We start from the raw sequence: 12,742 nt of genomic DNA, 5'->3' as shown, positions 1-12,742 counted from the left end.
CCTTTCACTGTCAGTGTCATTTACACAGGAATCAATGCATTTATATAGCACTGATTACTGTATAAATGACAATGGTCCCAAAAATGTGTCAAAAATGTCCGATGGGTCCCCAACAATGTCGCAGTCACAATAAAAATCGCAGATTGCCGCCATTACTAGTAAAAAAAAAAATAATAAAAAATTATTAATAAAAATGCTATAAAACTATCCCTATTTTGTAAACGCTATAACTTTTGCGCAAACCAATCAATCGCTTATTGCGATTTTTTTTTTTTTTTTTTTTTTTTTACCAAAAATATGTAGAAGAATACGTATCGGCCTAAATTGAGGGAAAAAAATGTTTTTTTATATATTTTTGGGGGATATTTATTATAAGAAAAAGTAAAAAATAATGTGTTTTTTTTCAAAATTGTCACTCTATTTTTGTTTATAGCGCAAAAAATAAAAACCGCAGGGGTGATCAAATACCACCAAAAGAAAGCTCTATTTGTGGGGAAAAAAAGGACGTCAATTTTGTTTGGGAGCCACGTCGCGCGACTGCGCAATTGTCAGTTAAATGGACGCAGTGCCGAATCGCAAAAAGTGGTCTGGTCTTTGACCAGCAAATTGGTCCGGTCTGAAAGTGGTTAATTGCGTTTGTCACTCTTTGTAGTATCGCTGCAGAACCGCTCAGCAGTCACAATGCTGCACAGTGGAAATGCACTATACTATGCTTTCTATATGTGCAAGTATTTTATACGTGTATTACACACCTATATACTGCACACCAAATAGTACACCTATACCAGTCCTTTAAAAGGACCTTTGTGGACCTAGTAGCTAGTTATTTGCAGACTGTACCTCAGTCCCTACACTGATAAAGGACTGCTGCAGAATAGTCAGCAGCAGTGTACCAGCACCCTATATATTGTACACCTATACCAGTCCTTAAAAGGACCTTTGTTGACCTAGTAGTAATAGCTAGCTAGTGATTAAACTGACTGTCCCTGCTGCACACAGCGTCCTGTCCCTACACTGACAAAAGACAGCTGCAATCGCCAGCACAGCAGTGCACCAGAACCCTATATAATGTACACCTATACCAGTCCTTAAAATGACTTTTGTGGACCTAGTAGCTAGTGATTTGTGTCACTACAGTCTGTCCCTGCTCCACACAGCGTCCTGTCCCTACACTGACATAAGACAGAATGTAAAATGGCCACCAGATCAGGTCTATTTATAAGGTAGGGGGAATGTCCATTTGTCCATGTGCTGAAATGTCTCAATTGGCTGTCCTGTACCCCATGATGGATGTGTCATCATGGGTCACAGTTCTTTCACACTGTAAACGCATATGTCCACCGGGCGAACAACGCCAGAAGTCCACCGGTTTGGTGAATCGCAAACACGCAAAATTTGCCACAAACCGACCGAGGGCGAACCGCAAGGCCATCCCTAGTTAGAATATTTCGGCCCCTCCTTCTGCAGTGCTGACATCACCCGGGATCTCGGGCCCCTCCCTCTGCAATGTTTGCATCAGCCAGAATCTCGGCCCCTCCCTCTGCAGTGTTCACATCAGCTGGGATCTCGGACCCCTCCCTCTGCAGTGTTCACATCAGCTGGGATCTCGGACCCCTCCCTCTGCAGTGTTCACATCAGCTGGGATCTCGGGCCCCTCCCTCTGCAGTGCTGACATCAGCCAGGATCTCGGGCCCCTCCTTCTACAGTGTTTGCATCAGCCAGAATCTCGGGCCCCTCCCTCTGCAGTGCTGACATGAGCCGGGATCTCGGGCCCCTCCCTCTGCAGTGTTTGCATCAGCCAGGATCTCGGGCCCCTCCCTCTGCAGTGCTGACATGAGCCGGGATCTCAGGCCCCTCACTCTGCAGTGTTCACATCAGCTGGGATCTCGGGCCCCTCCCTCTGCAGTGTTCACATCAGCCGGGATCTCGGACCCCTCCCTCTGCAGTGCTTACATCAGCTGGGATCTCAGGCCCCTCCCTCTGCAGTGTTCGGAGCGGGGAAGAAGAGCTCCGGTGGGTCACGTGTAGGGATGGTCGAACTGTTCGCTCGGCGGTCGTTTCGTGGCGAATTTTGCGTGTTCGCGATTCCGCGGACTATTGCCGCTGTTCGCCCGGCGGACTTATGTGTTTACAGTGTGAAAGAACTTTGACCCATGATGACACATCCATCATGGGGTACAGGACAGCCATTTGAGACATTTCAGCACATGGACAATTGGACATTCCCCCTACCTTATAAATAGACTTGATCTGGCGGCCATTTTACATTCTTTCTTTTGTCAGTGTAGGGACAGGACGCTGTGTGGAGCAGGGACAGACTGTAGTGACACAAATCACTAGCTATTAGATCCACAAAAGTCCTTTTAAGGACTGGTATAGGTGTAGTACAGTATATAGGGTTCAGTGCACTGTTGTGCTGGTGATTGCAGCAGCCTGTCTTTTGTCAGTGTAGGGACAGGACGCTGTGTGCAGCAGGGACAGTCAGTTTAATCACTAGCTAGCTATTACTACTAGGTCCACAAATGTCATTTTAAGGACTGGTATAGGTGTACAGTATATAGGGTTGTACACGTATAATATACTTTCCTCCAAATATAGAAAGAATATTATACTTGACTGCTACCCGATTCTGCAGCTGTCTTTTATCAATGTAGGGACTGAGGGACAGTCTGCAAATCACTAGCTACTAGGTCCACAAAGATCCTTGTAAGGACTGGTATAGGTGTACTATTTGGTGTGCAGTATATAGTTGTGTAATACACGTATAAAATACTTGCACATATAGAAAGCATAGTATAGTGCATTTCTACTGTGCAGCATTGTGACTGCTGAGACCAGTGGCCCCCAAAAACGACAGATTGAAGCGGGGTGTTATATACCTTCTTCCACATACATACTGCACTTCTCTAGAGACTTTTGTCACAGGGTCATTTAAAAAATGACAGGCAGAGGAAGAGGCAGGCCCTTCCGCAGGGGTGGTAGGGGTAGGGCAGGAACAACAGACTTGAGCCAAAGTGGCAAATTGCAGAAGGTGTGTGCAATTACGTCAAAGGACGCACTAGACTTGGTTGAGTGGCTCACTCAGTCTTACTCTTCTGCACCCTCCTCATCCTCTCTATCTGCACCCTCTTCTTCACTCTGTTATGTGCACCCCCAAAGACACTACCACCAACACCACCACCACCACTATATACAGTGGTGTGAAAAAGTGTTTGCCCCCTTCCTCATTTCCTGTTCCTTTGCATGTTTGTCACACTTAAGTGTTTCGGAACATCAAACCAATTTAAACAATAGTCAAGGACAACACAAGTAAACACAAAATGCAATTTGTAAATGAAGGTGTTTATTATTAAAGGTGAAAAAAAATCCAAACCATCATGGCCCTGTGTGAAAAAGTGATTTCCCCCCTTGTTAAAACTGTGGTTGTCCACACCTGAGTTCAATTTCTCTAGCCACACCCAGGCCTGATTATTGCCACACCTGTTCACAATCAAGGCATCACTTAAATAGGAGCTGCTTGACACAGTAAGGTCCACCAGAAGATCCTTAAAAGCTACACATCATGCCGAGACCCAAAGAAATTCAGGAACAATTGAGAAAGAAAGTAATTGAGATCTATCAGTCTGGAAAGGGTTATAAAGCCATTTCCAAAGCTTTGGGAATCCAGCGAACCACAGTGAGAGCCATTATCCATAAATGGCGAAGACATGGAACAGTGGTGAACCTTCCCAGGAGTGGCCGGCCGCTCAAAATTACCCCAAGAGCGCAGCGACGACTCATCCAAGAGGTCACAAAAGACCCCACAACAACGTCCAAGGAACTGCAGGCCTCACTTGCCTCAGTTAAGGTCAGCGTTCATGCCTCCACCATCAGGAAAAGACTGGGCAAAAATGGCCTGCATGGCAGAGTTCCAAGGAGAAAACCACTGCTGAGCAAAAAGAACATCAAAGCTCGTCTCAATTTCTCCACAACACATCTTGATGATCCCCAAGACTTTTGGGACAACATTCTGTGGACCGATGAGACAAAAGTGGAACTCTTTGGAAGGTGTGTGTCCAAGTATATCTGGCGTAGAAGGAACACTGCATTTCAGAAAAAGAACATTATACCAACAGTAAAATATGGTGGTGGTAGTGTGATGGTCTGGGGCTGTTTTGCTGCTTCAGGACCTGGAAGACTTGCCGTGATAAAAGGAACTATGAATTCTGCTGTCTACCAGGAGATCCTGAAGGAGAATGTCCGACCATCTGTTCGTGTACTCAAGCTGAAACGAACTTGGGTTCTGCAGCAGGACAATGATCCTAAACACACCAGCAAGTCCACCACATAATGGCTGAAGAAAAACAAAATGAAGACTTTGGAGTGGCCTAGCCAAAGTCCTGACCTGAATCCTATTGAGATGTTGTGGTATGACCTTAAAAAGGCCGTTCATGCTCGAAAACCCTCTAATGTAACTGAATTAGGACAATTCTGCAAAGATGAGTGGGCCAAAATTCCTCCAGGATGCTGTAAAAGCCTCATTGCACGTTATCGCAAACGCTTGGTTGCAGTTGTTGCTGCTAAGGGTGGCCCAACCAGTTATTAGGTTTAGGGGGCAATCACTTTTTCACACAGGGCCATGATGGTTTGGATTTTTTTTCACCTTTAATAATAAACACCTTCATTTACAAATTGCATTTTGTGTTTACTTGTGTTGTCCTTGACTATTGTTTAAATTGGTTTGATGTCCAGAAACACTTAAGTGTGACAAACATGCAAAGGAACAGGAAATGAGGAAGGGGGCAAACACTTTTTCACACCACTGTACCTTCCGCTTAAGTCACAGGAATTATTTTCCGATCTATATCAAGACATTTCTGATGCGCAGCCACTCTTGGCATTGGATCAGGAAAAGGAGGTAGCAACAACCGCCACTCAGCAGTCTGACGACCCAGATCTGCCCAAGGAGGAGGTTGGTCCCCGGTGTTGCTGCCTACTCCGAGATCTCTAATTATAACGGTGGGGAAGGTGACATCGATGATGATGGTCTAGTGATGTCACGTGGGTGCCCACAAGAGAGGAAGAGGAGGGGAGTTCAGAGGGAGATATGGACCAGCAGATAGGGAGGAGAAGCAGGAAAAACTTACATTGCACAGGAGGGACAAAGCAGACTGCAAATGTATCAGGAGCGAGTCATCGACCATGTACGGTCACATCTGGCGCTCCCAGGACACCGGCACATGGCTCCGCAGTGTGGGCTTTTTTAACGTGTCCGCTGCTGACAATAGTGTTGCCATCTGCAATCTTTGCAGTCAACGCATAAGTCGCGGTAAGCCCAACACATTAACATAGGGACGACCGCCTTAAGAAGGCACATGAGCAGCCATCACCGAGCCCAGTGGGAGCAACGGAACACACAAAGCCACACTCCAGGCTCTCGCCGTCCAGCCTCGTCTTCTACTTCTCCTTCTCCTCTCTCCTCACAATTGTCCTCCACTCCACCTTCCATCACGCCATCCTCACGTTTTTCTGGAAAAAGGCAGGCTTCCGTGGGCCTAATGTTCGAGCGTAAAAATATGATGACACCGGATAACCCTCTTGCCCAACGGTTGATGGCTGACTTGTCAGAACTCATAGCCCGCCAACTACTGCCATATAAACTGGTGGACTCGGAGGCCTTTCGAAAATTTGTGCCCATTGGAACACCACAATGGAAGGTCCCAGGACGGACGTATTTTTCTCACAGAAGGGCATCCCAGAGCTATATGGCCATTGAAACAGGGCAAAATCACGCACGTGCCATGCATGGCACACGTCTTAAACTTGGTCGTGCAGCGATTCGTTGTCAAATACCCTGGGGTCCAGGACATCTTGCGGCAGGCAAGGAAAATCTCAGCCCATTTCAGAAGTGCTTACACGGCCATGGCTTGCCTTGCTGACATTCAGCGGCGACACAATCTGCCAGTCAGACGTCTTATTTGCGATTACCCGACGCGATGGAACTCAACCTTCTATATGCTTGATAGGCGGCTCCAGCAGAAACTAGCATTTAACGTCTACCTGTACAAACTCTGCGGCAGAACAGGTTCTGGGGAGCTGGGTTTTTTTTCACCGTGCCAGTGGCTGCTCATGTGCGACGCATGCAGACTTCTGCAGCCATTTGATGAGATCACCAAACTGGTCAGTCGCAGCCATGGCGCCATCAGTGACATGGTACCTTATGCCTTCTTTATGGAGTGTGTATTGCGTTGTGTCATTGATCAAGCCGTGGAGGAGCGGGAAGATGAGGAAGTCGCAATGCTGGATGAATTCCCAGGGGGGGCTACTCTATCTGAGACAAGTCAACAAGAGGAGTCAACAAGAGGAGTCAGAGGAGGATGGTGCCGGGGCGGATGAGGAGGAGCAAGAAGAGCATGCTTTAAACCTTTCTGGGATCCCTGTTGTTGTGCGTGGATGGGGAGAGGAGAACGAGAGGAGAACGACATTATCCTGGATGATGAGCAGGAGCCAGGCCACCACACCGCTTCCAGTTTAGTGCAAATGGGGGGCCTTCATGCTCCAGTGTTTTAACAGGGACCCCCGTATAATAAGCATAAGGGTCAAGGACCAGTACTGGGTGGCAATGTACTTAGACCCCCGGTACAAACACAAAATGGTGGAAATGTTACCACCATCACAGAGGGCTGTCAGAATGCAGCACTTACAGGCCTTGCTTCGAGAAATGCTGCATTCTGCTTTTGCGTGCGCTGGCAGAGGAGCAATTCCCACTCCCAGAGAAGGAGTTGCGGGTACCAATCCAACAGCGCCTGCAAGAAGAGGGCGGTTTGAAGATGTGTTGGTGACTTCTGATATGAGGTCATTCTTTCAGCCGACCCATTGACAGGTCTTAACTGGATCCAGCATCAGGGAACGCCTAGACCGATAGGTGTCCGACTACATCGGGTTAACGGCCGATGTGGACGCTCTGAGGAGTGATGAACCCCTGGACTACTGGGTGGGCAGGCTTGACCTCTGGCCAGAGCTTGCCCAATTTTCAATGGAACTGTTGGCTTGCCCCTCGTCCAGTGTCCTGTCCAAAAGGACGTTCAGCGCAGCAGGGGGGATCGTGACCGATAAGGGCACTCGCCTAGCTCACGACAGTGTTGACTACCTCATATTTATAAAAAGGCATGGATCTCGGAGGAATTCAACACATGTGACCAGTAGACCATGTATATCTCTATAAACTATTTATTTAATCTAGCACACAGACCTTTTTTCTACCTTTTTCACTCTATCACGGTGCTGGTGTCGGTGCTCCTCCATCACGGTGCTGGTGTCGGTGCTCCTCCATCACGGTGCTGGTGTCGGTGCTCTATATCACGGTGCTGGTGTCGGTGCTCTATATCGCGGTGCTGGTGTCGGTGCTCTATATCGCGGTGCTGGTGTCGGTGCTCTATATCGCGGTGCTGGTGTCGGTGCTCTATATCGCGGTGCTGGTGTCGGTGCTCTATATCGCGGTGCTGGTGTCGGTGCTCTATATCGCGGTGCTGGTGTCGGTGCTCTATATCGCGGTGCTGGTGTCGGTGCACTATATCGCGGTGCTGGTGTCGGTGCACTATATCGCGGTGCTGGTGTCGGTGCACTATATCGCGGTGCTGGTGTCGGTGCACTATATCGCGGTGCTGGTGTCGGTGCACTATATCGCGGTGCTGGTGTCGGTACTCTCTATCACGGTGCTGGTGATCATCTCCTGCACCCTCTTCATAGCCTACCCTGACCTTTCCTCTCCATTGCCTTTATGTGCTCCTGAGTCCTGAATTGTCAAAATTTCACATATAAAAAAAGCTAAATGCTTGTAGTTGTTGATCCCAGATTCACTTCATACATGTGTTATGTCAGTGGCCATGTGGTGGGACTATGTGTGCACAGCTAGTAATTATTTTGTGGCTGAAAACATGACCTGTAGGTTTTTAAAGTTCGCCTGCCATTGAAGTCAATGGAGCCCGCCGCTAACTTTGCTGTTCGCAAACTTTCGGCCGCGTTCGCGGTTCGCGAAAACGTCCCGTCGGAAGTTCGTCCATCTCTAGTCACGTGAGCGCACAGCGGCTCACTAAATAAGATATTTTCTACAATAATGTTACATAAGGACACACACTGCACAAAATCCTTTTACATGATTTTACAAGGGCTTGTAGATTATTGTACATAAATAAGACATCCCCTGAGAATAAGCCCTAATCTGTTTTTTGTATCCTAAATTAATAAAACCTGGTTTTATTTTTGGAGAAACACGGAAGATGTTCGACTAATTTATGGTGCTTCTCTGATCTCAACTTTTGAAGTTGTAGTTGTTTCAGTTAAGTGTAATTAGGAATCTACCATCTATCGCTTCACCTTATTCTTGGTAAATGTGCCCCAATGTTTCCACAATTTAATAAATCTCCTCCTTTATTTTCCCTCAGACAGGGAGATTATTATTAGTAATCTGATCTGTGTTCTTCTGTGTTTGGATTTCTATTACTACAAGTCTCAGCCCTGTGTAGGAGTGTACAGAGCTGGTCACCCCGCCCTGTGTAGGAGTGTCCAGAACTGGTCTCCTCGCCCCGTGTAGGAGTGTCCAGAACTGGTCTCCTCGCCCCGTGTAGGAGTGTCCAGAACTGGTCTCCTCGCCCCGTGTAGGAGTGTCCAGAACTGGTCCCCTCGCCCCGTGTAGGAGTGTACAGAACTGGTCCCCTCGCCCTGTGTAGGAGTGTACAGAACTGGTCCCCTCGCCCTGTGTAGGAGTGTACAGAACTGGTCCCCTCGCCCTGTGTAGGAGTGTACAGAACTGGTCCCCTCGCCCTGTGTAGGAGTGTCCAGAACTGGTCTCCTTGCTTTGTGTAGGAGTGTCCAGAACTGGTCGCCCCGCCCTGTGTCGGAGTGTCCAGAACTGGTCGCCCCGCCCTGTGTCGGAGTGTCCAGAACTGGTCTCCTCGCCCTGTGTCGGAGTGTCCAGAACTGGTCGCCCCGCCCTGTGTCGGAGTGTCCAGAACTGGTCTCCTCGCCCTGTGTAGGAATGTACAATTGATGGATCCTATCCCACACTCCGATTGCTTCCGTCAGTATACCGCTTCCTAAGTCTGAATATAGATAACAGATATTCCAACCGCTCACAAGCACAAAACAAGACAACACTTGCTTAGCTTCTCAACATGGACTGATTTATTCGAACCAAATTTATAATGCAGTAGAAGACTAAAACCTAACCTAATTAGCTAATCATTGACCCAGACTAGTTGTCTGAGAGATAGGACTTTTCAGGGATAACACCACCTCAGGGGTCCCCAGGCATACAGCTCACAAAGAGCACCGTTCCCCCAAATGCCAGGGCCCATAATCGCAAGGCAAGAGGCTCGCGTTCTGTCCCCTCCAACACCCCCCCCCCCTGTGTCGGAGTGTCCCGAACTGGTCGCCCCGCCCCGTGTCGGAGTGTCCCGAACTGGTCGCCCCGCCCCGTGTCGGAGTGTCCCGAACTGGTCGCCCCGCCCCGTGTCGGAGTGTCCCGAACTGGTCGCCCCGCCCCGTGTCGGAGTGTCCCGAACTGGTCGCCCCGCCCCGTGTCGGAGTGTCCCGAACGGGTCGCCCCGCCCCGTGTCGGAGTGTCCCGAACGGGTCGCCCCGCCCCGTGTCGGAGTGTCCCGAACGGGTCGCCCCGCCCCGTGTCGGAGTGTCCCGAACGGGTCGCCCCGCCCCGTGTCGGAGTGTCCCGAACGGGTCGCCCCGCCCCGTGTCGGAGTGTCCCGAACGGGTCGCCCCGCCCCGTGTCGGAGTGTCCCCAACGGGTCGCCCCGCCCCGTGTCGGAGTGTCCCCAACGGGTCGCCCCGCCCCGTGTCGGAGTGTCCCGAACGGGTCGCCCCGCCCCGTGTCGGAGTGTCCCGAACGGGTCGCCCCGCCCCGTGTCGGAGTGTCCCGAACGGGTCGCCCCGCCCCGTGTCGGAGTGTCCCGAACGGGTCGCCCCGCCCCGTGTCGGAGTGTCCCGAACGGGTCGCCCCGCCCCGTGTCGGAGTGTCCCGAACGGGTCGCCCCGCCCCGTGTCGGAGTGTCCCGAACGGGTCGCCCCGCCCCGTGTCGGAGTGTCCCGAACGGGTCTCCCCGCCCCGTGTCGGAGTGTCCCGAACGGGTCTCCTCGTCCAGAGAGGCCCCGGAATGAAGGACTGAAGGGAGGCAGAGCAGGGGCTGGACATGACAGGGTGACTAAGGAGGATGATAAGGGGTTAAGCTGAAGGAAGAGGAAAGGCTGAGGGGGAGGTTCTGGGCTTCAGTGAGTGGAGGGGGCAGAGCTATCAGGGCAGTGCGAGGAAGAAGCTGAAGGAGGAGGCAGTTTTTACTGACTGCTCCTCCACTTACACATGGCGGACATCTAGGAATTGCTAGCCCAGCTGTGGAGGGTGATGGCTGAGAGGGGAGCGGAATGGCTACAGCGGCAGGTGGGGGACATAATTGCGGCAGAAGGGACGGCGGCGTGGACGGGTGAGCGGCAGCAGCATGCACGGAGGTCGCGGCCTCCGGTGCATTTTTCGCCAGGGCCTGTAACTCGGCTACCTCGTGCAGGGAGAAGCCCAGGGGAGGACAGAACTTTTGCCCCCAGTGAAACGGCCACAGACAGATGGTTGTCCCCAAGAAGGAGGCTGCCATGTTCCACCCAATACATCATCTTTCCTTTCTGAAAGGGGGCTCGGTGAATGACTTCATAGAACCGGAAGCGTGCACGATGTCTTGCACATCTTTTGACGCGGCAGTGCGATGGGTTAGACACTATGGGCAGGGGGCACTTATGGCTAAGGCCGATATTGAATCGGCATTTCGGCTACTGCACCCGGATAGCTTTCGGCTCCTGGGGTGCCACTGGCGGGATCAGTTTTATGTGGATAAGTGCCTGCCCATGGGTTGCTTGATTTTGTGCACCTTCTTTGAGGCATTTAGCTCCTTTCTGGAATGGGTGGTGAGGGATGTTTCGGGCCTGGAGTCAGTCATCGACTATCTGGACGACCTTCTGTGCGATGGCCCACCTGCCTCCGCTGTGTGTGCGATTCTTCTGTCCACATTGCAGCACATTGCAGGCAGGTTTAGGGTCCCCTTGGCGGAAGATAAAATGGAAGGACCAACGTCGGAATTGAGTTTTCTGGGGATCATGATCGACTCGGGGGCTATGGAGTGCAGGTTGCCTAGCAACAATTTGGAGGACTTGCAGAGGGAGATTAGGGCATCGGAAAGTGCAATTGAGAACCTTGCAGTCGCTGCTGGCAAGCTGAATTTCGCTTGCAGGATCATCACCATGGGTAGGGTTTTCTGCTGTCGGCAGCAACAGTGGGGGTAAAGGTACCTACTCATTTCATTCGGCTGCGGCAGGAGCACAGGGAGGACTTACGGGTGTGGCACGAATTTTTGTCCTCCTATAATGGTAGGGCCATGTGGATGGGTGTGGACTTGGACACTGATGCGGCGGGCTCCACAGGTTATGGTGCGTTCTTTAGGGGTAGGTGGAGTGCGGAGCCTTGGCCGCAGTCCTGGCAGACCGCGAGGCTTCTGGGAAACTTGGTGTTGCTTGAACTTTTCCCAGTGGTCCTCGCCTTGGAGCTGTGGGGGGAGGACTGCAAAAATCTGAAACTGAGAATTAACTGTGATGATATGGGGGTCGTACAGGTGGTCAACCGCATGTCGTCCTCCTCTCCCCCGGTCATACGGTTGCTGCAGCAGTTAGTGTTCAGGTGTTTACAGTTAAACATTTTTGTTTATGCCGTTCATATCCCAGGGGTTGAGAACTCATTGGCGGACTCTGTCTCGTTTCCAGTGGGACAAGTTCAGGGAGCTGGCACCGGACATGGAAGTTACCAGGGTGCCTTGCCCGGAGTGGATTTGGGAGCTGCCATTGGTGTCGTCGCTGGATGGGTTCCGACAGTCATTGAGTGAGTCTACATGGTTGGCGTACTCAAAGGTATGGACTGAGTGGTCAGGCATGGTACAGGAAACGGGGGTAAGTGATTGGGGACCCGATCAGAATTTGTTGATGCTGTACTTTGTGGCAAGGACCATGGAAAGAGGGTTGTCCACCTTGTCGCTTGATTGGAAGCTGGCGGACTGGCATTTCTGTTCAAGTTGCTGGGGGAGGAAGATTGGTCGAAGGATTTTTGGGTTCGGCAAGCTTTGAAGGGATATCGGAGGCAACACAAAAGGTGGGATGCTAGGCGGCCGTTCACATTCGCGAATCTCAAGGCGATTTGCGAGCGGCTGAGCTCTGTGTATACTTAGGGATATAAGACTCTGCTCTTTACGGCGGCGTTCTTATTAGCATTTTATGGGGCCTTTAGGATCGGGGAACTGGTGAACCCCTCAAAACGGCTGGCCGGGGGATTGCTGGAGGAGGATGTGACAATGGCAGTTGATCGGGTGGGGCTGCGTCTGAGGAGGTCCAAAACGGACCAACAGGGCAAGGGGATGGTGGTGTCCTTGTTCGAGCTCCAGGGTGTGCCCAGTGGCGGTGGTGCGGAATTTCCGGACTGTATGGGGAGGAGGGACGGGTCCTTTCCTGCGGCATGCGGATGGGTCGTTCCTGTCGAAGTTTCAGTTTGTATCCGTGTTTAGGCTTTTATTTGAAGGAGGTGGGATTGGACAGCACGGAATACGCCTCACACTCCTTCTGCATTGGGGCGGCCACGGAGGCCACCAGGTGCGGGTTGGACGAGGCGGCAGTTTGCAGAATTGGGAGATGGGAATCTTGCCGATTCCATACCTATGTGAGG

Source organism: Lithobates pipiens, unplaced genomic scaffold (genome assembly GCF_037356315.1).
Source record: "Lithobates pipiens isolate NorthernLeopardFrog02 unplaced genomic scaffold, aLitPip1_a1.2 Scaffold_13, whole genome shotgun sequence".
Classification (NCBI taxonomy): domain Eukaryota; kingdom Metazoa; phylum Chordata; class Amphibia; order Anura; family Ranidae; genus Lithobates; species Lithobates pipiens.
This window is presented reverse-complemented; position numbering follows the sequence as displayed.